Source organism: Filicampus tigris, chromosome 1 (genome assembly GCF_054856515.1).
Source record: "Filicampus tigris isolate MCC_2025a chromosome 1, RoL_Ftig_1.0, whole genome shotgun sequence".
Taxonomy (NCBI): domain Eukaryota; kingdom Metazoa; phylum Chordata; class Actinopteri; order Syngnathiformes; family Syngnathidae; genus Filicampus; species Filicampus tigris.
In genome coordinates this window covers 26,665,700-26,674,284 of record NC_141217.1, presented here as the reverse complement: position 1 = coordinate 26,674,284, position 8,585 = coordinate 26,665,700, and positions in this window count along the sequence as shown.

Sequence of the window (8,585 nt, the reverse complement as noted above, 5' to 3'; positions counted from 1 at the left end):
AAGCTTTCTGAAGGGTAGGCAGAATAGCGTGGGATGCAGGAAGGGGCTTGTCATTTTGAAAGGTTTTTTAATTTCTAACTTCAAAAGCAAATGGTAAATCTTGGTCAAAAGAGAAATTTGAGGAAGTTACAGCTAATAGATTAGGGACAAAGTTGGGACATTTTTTCTCATGTCTGGTCTAACATCACAGGACAGAGTCTCAACATCCTCTTTGCCAACTTTCAGCCTCTATTTGGCCACATTGTAAAAACCTTTTGGCTGCCTACCAAAGTCACATTTCCACTAAGTGGTACCTTTCAACTCATAACAGTGCAGTTGTAACTGCTAAAAGTGGATCATCTTCAGATGGCTCATGTGGACATCTATTTTGTGTTTTTCTTCTTGGGCTGTATCTGACCAATCAACAGACTGCAATGTGTCAAGCTTCTCCCATATGCTACCTGCACTATGACTGGAACATGACTGGAAGTGTGTCAGTTATCATTTTCAATATTTGACATAATGATGGAAAAGCAAAACAAACAAACAAAGTAAAACAAATACTATACCACTATTGAACCAATTAAACTGCTTGGTGGAAAACAGGATCTATTCAGATAGGTCCAACTTGAATACTTTGTACCCTTTCTTGAACCCATAAACTCCAATTGTTTACAGGCATTAAGTGAAGTCTGGCTTTTAACCTGTCCCCACTCATTTTCCATGCCTCCTTGCATATCTTTGTCTTGTGCTGTATCTTGCAAAGACTGAATGGCAGGACTGACTTGCATTGTACTTTGAGCCCGGAAGTGGATAATTTCAATTGTCAAGGCGCCTGCATGAAGGATTTGTAAGGGTAAATCTGAATAATGCAGCTGTCAAATAGCATGGCCCCCAGCAGTTGTATTATTCTCGCCTGTTTTATTTTATTTTATTAAGTGTTTTAACTTTGCAGACATGACAGTGGCATTGACCTTTACATCACTTGTATACCTTTTCCTGAGTGCCTTTGTGCCACATCATAATTTCCTTCCCTTGGTTTCTCAGCAGAGACTGAAACCTTCTCTTCACTTGACCTGTGGTGATATTCATGAAACACCTTTGTGTGTCTCCTGTTTGAATGCCAACCCACTAAAGTCACCAGTGAAGTCTCTAATGTTCCCCGGAGCAATGTCTGCATAAAACAAAATATTTCAAGTTCTAATGTTCTAATGCACATGCCTACCGACACTAGTACACTTAAAATGCTCTGCTATCAATTGTAACTAACTATATATATATTACTAGAGACTTCAGAATCATGATTGCCGCATCCATCCATCCATCCATTATCCAAATCGCTTATCCTCACGAGGATCGCGGGGGTGCTGGAGCCTATCCCAACTGTCTTTGGGCAGTAGGCAGGGTACACCCTGAACTGGATGCCAGCATATCGCAGGGCTCACACATGCAAACAACCATTCATTCTGACAATCACACCTAGGGAGAATTTAAAGTGTCCAATTAACCTTCCATGCATGTTTTTGGAATGTCTGAGGAAACCGGAGTACCATGGAGAAAACCCACGCAGGCACGGGAAGAACATGAAAACTCCACCTAGGAAGACCCCGAGCCCGGAATCGAACCCACGACCTCTGCACTGTGAGGCAGATATGCTAACCATTCTATCATCATGCCGCCCATGATTGCCGCTTCAGTAAGAAAAGTTGAATCATTAACCCGGGTAACTCGAAAAGCTATGACCATGCTAATGGATGCTTGTGAATATACTCATTCATCCAGGTAATTTCTTTCTCAAAACACAACTGGACTGCTCTGTATGTCTTAGAAGACGTTTCCCCGCTAATCCGAGAAGGCTTCATCAGTTCGTGCAACCAGGCTAAGTTAGGGCACTCTTGAGTTGGTGTTGAAACCCAACTATTAATGCTCCAAATAAGAGGCACCACCCACTTCCTGAAGTGGTAGCATTCTTTTGGGATACAAACAACCGTCGCTAAAAAGATGCCTTTGTTGCGAAGCCAAGTTGGTTGGGTAGAAAATCTCTCATTCATAGTCCATTCATTTGTAAAAAGGTAGGGAGCTACCTCTGCTGTCATGGGCACTATGTTTTTTGTTTTTTGTAAGAGGAGAAATCACTAAGTCTCTTGGGAATGTTTGAAAGGAGTGCTGCTTGCTTCTCTTTGAAATGCAGGTTGACAGTTGAGTCTTGACCTAAAGACTAAGCCTCTCTGTGTTGTGCCATGCGCTTCCTCAGTGTTTGTTTATTTTCCCCCAATATAGGTGTCTGTGCAATCCTCACTGCACTTGACTGCATACACCAGATTGCTTTTCTGAGTATGTGGTGTCCAGTCTTTGAGGTCTACCAGCCTTTGTCTCAGTGTTACCAGGTTTCCAGTGTACCGGCATGTTATATTGGTTGACTATCCTTCTGCATTTCTCAGAAAGATATGACACATATGGAATGACAAGATTGTTGCATTTGCCACCCTAAGCCGCTCATCCACCTTGCTCTTTTCCCTTCTAGAGGTAGATCTTTTTGCAAAAGACCAGATGGGGGTAACCACAGGTTTTGAGTGCCTCCCTCACATGCTGATGATCTTTGTCTTTGGCCTGTGGGCTGGTTGGTCAATTATCAGATCTGTGTTGCAGATATAGGCATCACCAGACCCCTTTTGACTATCGGACTGGCCGGTATGGCCGGAGTGAGGAAAAAAAATATATAAAATTGCTGCACAATTGTTAATATGTTGCAGCGACCACCCGCAGTGTTTTCCTCCATTCATTAATTTGCGATGTGCTTGTGATGGACGTCTGATTCCTTTCCCCTTCCTTTCTCGGCCGGTTGTGTGTAGAGCGGCGTTGGTAGGTGGGTTTCACCTCTGACAGATGGGTCTCTACCAACAACAGAACTCTAAAAAGTCATTAAAATGATACATCAGAGAGCCTCCGACTATCAGGCTTGTTGAAATATGTTAGCGCATCAAAATGAAGCAAACCTATCGATCAGGGCATGCAAAACAAAGAAGAAAAGAGGATGGTGAAAAGAACAAAGAGATGGTGCTGAATGTAAAAATAGTTACAAGTCATTATTCCTTTAAGGTGAAACAAGAGTCTGAGAGGGTGATGATTGTGAAGACAGAAATTGAAGCTGTGATGATGAGTGTTGTCAGTGGTTATGCTCTACAAGGGTATGTGGGTTGGAGGATAATGTTCATTTGTGGAGTGAGTTGAATCAGATTGTAGGGAGTATTCTGAGACGGGAGAGAGTGGTGATCGGAGAGCAAGTCAATGGGCATGTTGGTGAAGGGAACAGAAGTGATAAGTAGATGATGGGCAGGTTTGGTGTTAAGGAAAGGCATTTAGAAGGGCAGATTTTGCAAAGAAGAAGGAAATAGCTCAGGTGAACACTTATTTTCAAAAGCGAGAGGAACATAGGGTGAAACCTAAGAGCGGAAGCAGGTGCACACAATGGACTGGATTCTATGGAGATAATGTAACTTGAAAAAAATTGGATACGGTAAGGTGGTAGCAGGATAGAGCATAGGCAGACAGCAGTAGTGGTAAAATTACTATGGTGGTGAGAAAAAGAAGGGAAGGGGGGTCGGAGGCGGATCAAATAACAGCAAAGGAGGAATGTTGTGAGGACTTCAAAGAAGGGGCTGTGTAAAGTGCTCAGTTGTATTGTGGAAATGGTGGCTGATTGGCATAGGTGGCAAATCCAGGTCCAGAAAGTAAAAAGCCTCCCACAGTTTGGCTTAAGCCATAGGTGCTTCACAGGAGCTCTCTTACCTGCCAGGTGAGTAGAAGCACTTGTGGCTAAAGCCAAAACTGTGGCAGGGTGCTTTCTGAACCTGGATTTGCCACCTCTGCTGCTTGGGTCGCATTGGGCAGGGGTAAGGACCTAATTGCAGGGAAGCAGAGATGCTGGATATGTTCAAACAAAAATCATTTATTTTCCAAAACAACAAAACAAACAAAGTACTTGAACAATCACAAACACTAAATTAACAAAAGATAAAAATAACAAGGGTGAAAACAAACACTAGGATAAAGACATGACTAGATTTGACTTGTCAAAGACCGCTGACAGAAACAATAAAACAAAAAAGAGAAAGAAACCAGAAACTGACGAGACGACAAGGAGAACCTGGACAATCAAAACAAAAATCAATACAAACCCAGATCATGACAATATTACCCTGGAAATCCAGACTTAATGGGTAACAACCAATCAAACAGATTTCTGAGGCGGGGCAAACCTGAACAAACAGACAGCTTAAAGAACCAATCAGCAAAGAGCGGACGTGACGTCCCCACAATGACTCTATGTGTTTCTGGTAATTGAAAACTGAGTTTAACACAAAGAGTACCAGGATTTTGACACTAAAAGCAGTACGAGACCCGTCAATTTGACGGAATACGCTCTGTCTCGTGCAGCTCTCATGCTACATGCATGTCAGCTGTTATAAAATCTAGCTAGTTTGGAGCCGAAGGAAAGTAGACGTGTGCCACAAATGGCTTTATTGCACTTCACTTCAAAGAAGAGGAAGTAAATCCAAACTACAGCACACAAAACAACTCCGTCCCGATCGCACCCGGAACTTCTTTTTTCAATGGGGGAATAATACAATAGTCAACAAGCACCACATAAGCTCATCATTTTATGTATTTCACCAGTCTGGCATGCACTACCCACAACATCATGATTATCACATCTAACAGCCTTTTATACTACACAAGCCACGGCTCGTCTTGGCCGGCGCAGGGGGACTTTTTTTTTACTCTGACTCGCTGTGTGTCGAGTAATTCATCCTCGGACTCGTCAATATTTTGAAGCAGATGTAATGCCTCTTCTACTCTATAAGATTATTATTATTATTTTTTTATATATATCAACATGACCAGTAGAGTTTCTCACTGCTGGTTGCTATGGAAACCCGGCGGCACGGTCCCAGCGCAATGTGCGTAAGAGTAAGTAGTATTGTCAAATTGACTGGGACGCCGTAGTCAACCCATTAAGGCCTAAAGCGCATGGCTCAACATCGCCCCAAAACCTATGGGCAACTATAGAATCACCCTCTTAAACCGCTTAAACAGCTGCAAAATCATTGATATCTGAGTCCCTGTAGCAGATATAAACATAATTCCAAAAGAATTTGAGAGCTTGGACATGTTGCTTTAACACAGGCCTGAGTTTATTATTATTTACTGTTTTAATCAAAGATGTAAAAATAAAGTGTCAGTGCAAGAGGAGCACTATTTTTAATTAATAAACAATCATTTATTCTCTTACAAAGATGTCAATATCGTCATTGTCTACAAACATATATGCTAACCAATTATCACGTTCGAATGGTTCCACTGGTTCAAAGTTCACAAACGTGTCGTCTGACATAGAGGTCGGCGATATATATCGTCATCGATATTATCGTCAATCTTGCTTTCACGATGTGTAATTTTACATTATCGAGTATTAATACTGCCTCTAAAAGCATAAAGACTCGAGTCAGTCGACGGCCGCAAAGTATGAGGAAATGCTGAAAATCAGGGTGCATTGATGGCAGAGGAGGAAGTGATAAGCATTCGCCGAATCAGCAGGCAGGACCCGGTCACGTGACTCTGTCCGCATTGCAGCCGAGTTGTTTCAAACATGGAGGAGTGTCGAGCGGGGATTCATAGCGAGGCGTGAGTCCACATCATCCGTAGTCTGTAAGTGGTTTGGGGTTGACAAGACTGACATCGGTGGGAATAACATTGTTAGATGTGCCAAAACGGTCACCGTGAAGAGCAATTCTGTTGCACCACAAGCTGTATGGATTACGAGGGAAACTTGGTGACTGCGCAAGCACGCTAAACAAAAGCTTAAACACACACACTCAGAAAAGCCAACAAACAGAAAAGAACCAACAAATATAAACGCATGCACATACACACGGCTCTGTCCTGGGCTGCTCCCTGGACTCTGTGGACTCGGTGGGGGACAGGAGGATGTTGGCCAAGCTGTCATCAATGCTGGGCAACCCGGACCACCCCCTCCAGGGCACCCTAACAGCACTCCACAGCACCTTCAGTGACAGACTGTTACACCCTCGCTGTGCAAAGGAGAGATTCCGCCGTTCCTTCTTGCCTGCTGCTGTCAGACTCTTTAACAAGAACATTGTGTAGTCTCTACAAACTGGCGGTCATTAGTGCAATTGTGCAGTCCTGCACCTGAGCTCGTATCGTGCAATACCCAATATTCCCCACTACTGTAATACCGTGCAATACTCAACATTCCCCACTACTGTTAGTCTAGTTTTATTTTTATCCAATGCTGTTCCTTACATTTCACTACAGCACTGCAGCACTGTCACTTAGAGTATTTTTTCCTCTGTACTATGTACAGGCCGAAATGAGTGTTCCTCATATTTTTTATGTAGATGTAGGTTGGTGTGTATACACATGTGTATATACACATGTTACTGCGTATATCTACATAGGTTTGATTCTAAATGTTTGCCGTCAATGTTATACATTAATGGCCACATTATGCCGCCGCCCCTGTGTGACCTATATCTTTGCTACTGTAACAATGAAAATTTCCCCACTGTGGGATCAATAAAGGCATTCTTATTCTTACACTCAGTACTTTAGCGAGCAAGTCAAACGTGACATCCTGGACGATCGGTTAACATTCAGTTTACACGCTTTTAGTCCGCAACATTCATAACTAGCCTGTATTCCCGAGGCATGTTGCACAAATTACGACTGCTTATTAGTGTGACGCCAGGATACACCCAAACATGAATAAAGTCACAAGTGTACATATCACAGCGATGAACGAGTGGGAAAACGCACTTTTCGGTAAATTGTAGTTTTGTTATTCAACTTTATTCTGAATACGGTGACCAATGTATGAGAATGGGTGTTGTCATGACGACACTTCGTCACGTCACATATCAAATACATTTTTTCTCATTCTGTTTCCTCTAGTAGTTGGCAGTGGTACACCAGTACTTATTGTAGCCAAAATGTGACATCATTATGGAATAACAGCAGAGACATTTAAATGACATAAAAATTCCCAAAAATCAATGTAAATATAGACATAATTTTTTGTTCTTTATTGTTAAATACTGTCGTAGAATATCATTATGTTTTGCAGAAGCTGTATTTAGCAATTTGAAAGAGATGTTGTTCACAAATGCTGTCTATCCACAAGTGGTCTGTGAAGACTGCAGATTTAAAAATATTTTTTGTAGAATATCATCAAATTATCGTTATCGGGAAGTGACGTGAGGGGAACCTAGGAAATGGCCACACGCTAGATGTGCTCCCGTCCACAAATTTGAGTGTCTTAGAATATAGACTCTTCATAAATACTTGCTCTATTCATTGAATAAGGGCCAGTTGGATTCGGTGGGGAAACGGCATCATGAAACAGGGCAAGCGGAGTATGCAAACTCGGTTGAAAACCACGGCCGTCATGGAAGCTAACCCTGCTAGCGCTAAAGCTACCTCGAAAAACGGCGACGGGGATCTCCAAATTATGAAAATAAATGCAACTTTGACTAAAGTGGCAAGTGATGTATCTTCGATTAAATCGGACACGACGGAGCTGAAGAATGCAGCGAGTGTGTTACAAACTTGTTTGGGAGATGTTGAGAGCCATGTTTCGAACATGGAGGATATCAGTGCTACATTGGCTGACGACACCAACGTTTTGCGGCGTAAAGTGGAGCAACTGTGGAGCCATGTCGACGACCGTGAAAATCGAGCCAGAAGGAAGAATATCAAGCTGATTGGACTGAAAGAAGGAAAGCAAGCAGGCAACACAATGAATGACTATGTGCAGAAGATACTGTGTGATGGGCTGGGGCTGCAAGGGGATATGTACGAGATTGAGAGGAGCCGCAGAAGTGGCGGGCCGCGTCCCGACAAAGACAAACCTCCGAGGATAATTTTAGTGAGGTTTCTACGTTATTCGGCCCGCCAGAAAGTGTTGGCAGTTGCAAAAAAACAGCGAGGAATCCAGTGGGAGGATTGCACTCTTTCGATCTTTGAGGACATGACCAAGGAGTGGTCTGATATACGGAGACGATCTCCCCTTTGATGAAAGAGCAGTGGGAGCACCAAGTGAAGCATACGCTTGCACACCCGGCCATCCTTAGGTTCACGTGGAAGGAGAAGGGATGGCGCTTCACCGACCCGAAGAAGGCGGAGGACTTTATTCAGGAAAATATTCGCACGACAGAGAACAATTGACTAAGTTCGGAGAACAATTGACTGTGTTAGAGTGAGTGCCCAAGATGGAGAGTCCTACTTTATTTCGAGGACAAGACGGAGATGGAGACTCTGACTGTTGCTGGGACCGGACAGTTGGACTAAGGAGTGGAGGGAGCTGTCTTGGAGACCTACACGGACCGGAATCGCATTAAGCCAAGATTTTAGAACGCTGTCTTTTTTGTTTTGGAGGCAGTGCCCTTTGAGTTGTTGTTTTTAATTGTTGTTTTGGGATATTGTTGTTGGGGTATTTTTTATTTTTTATTTTATTGTGGTCAAGACAGGCATAAGGTATCACTATATTATATTATATCAATAAGAAGTAGTATCACAGGCGTGTGGGG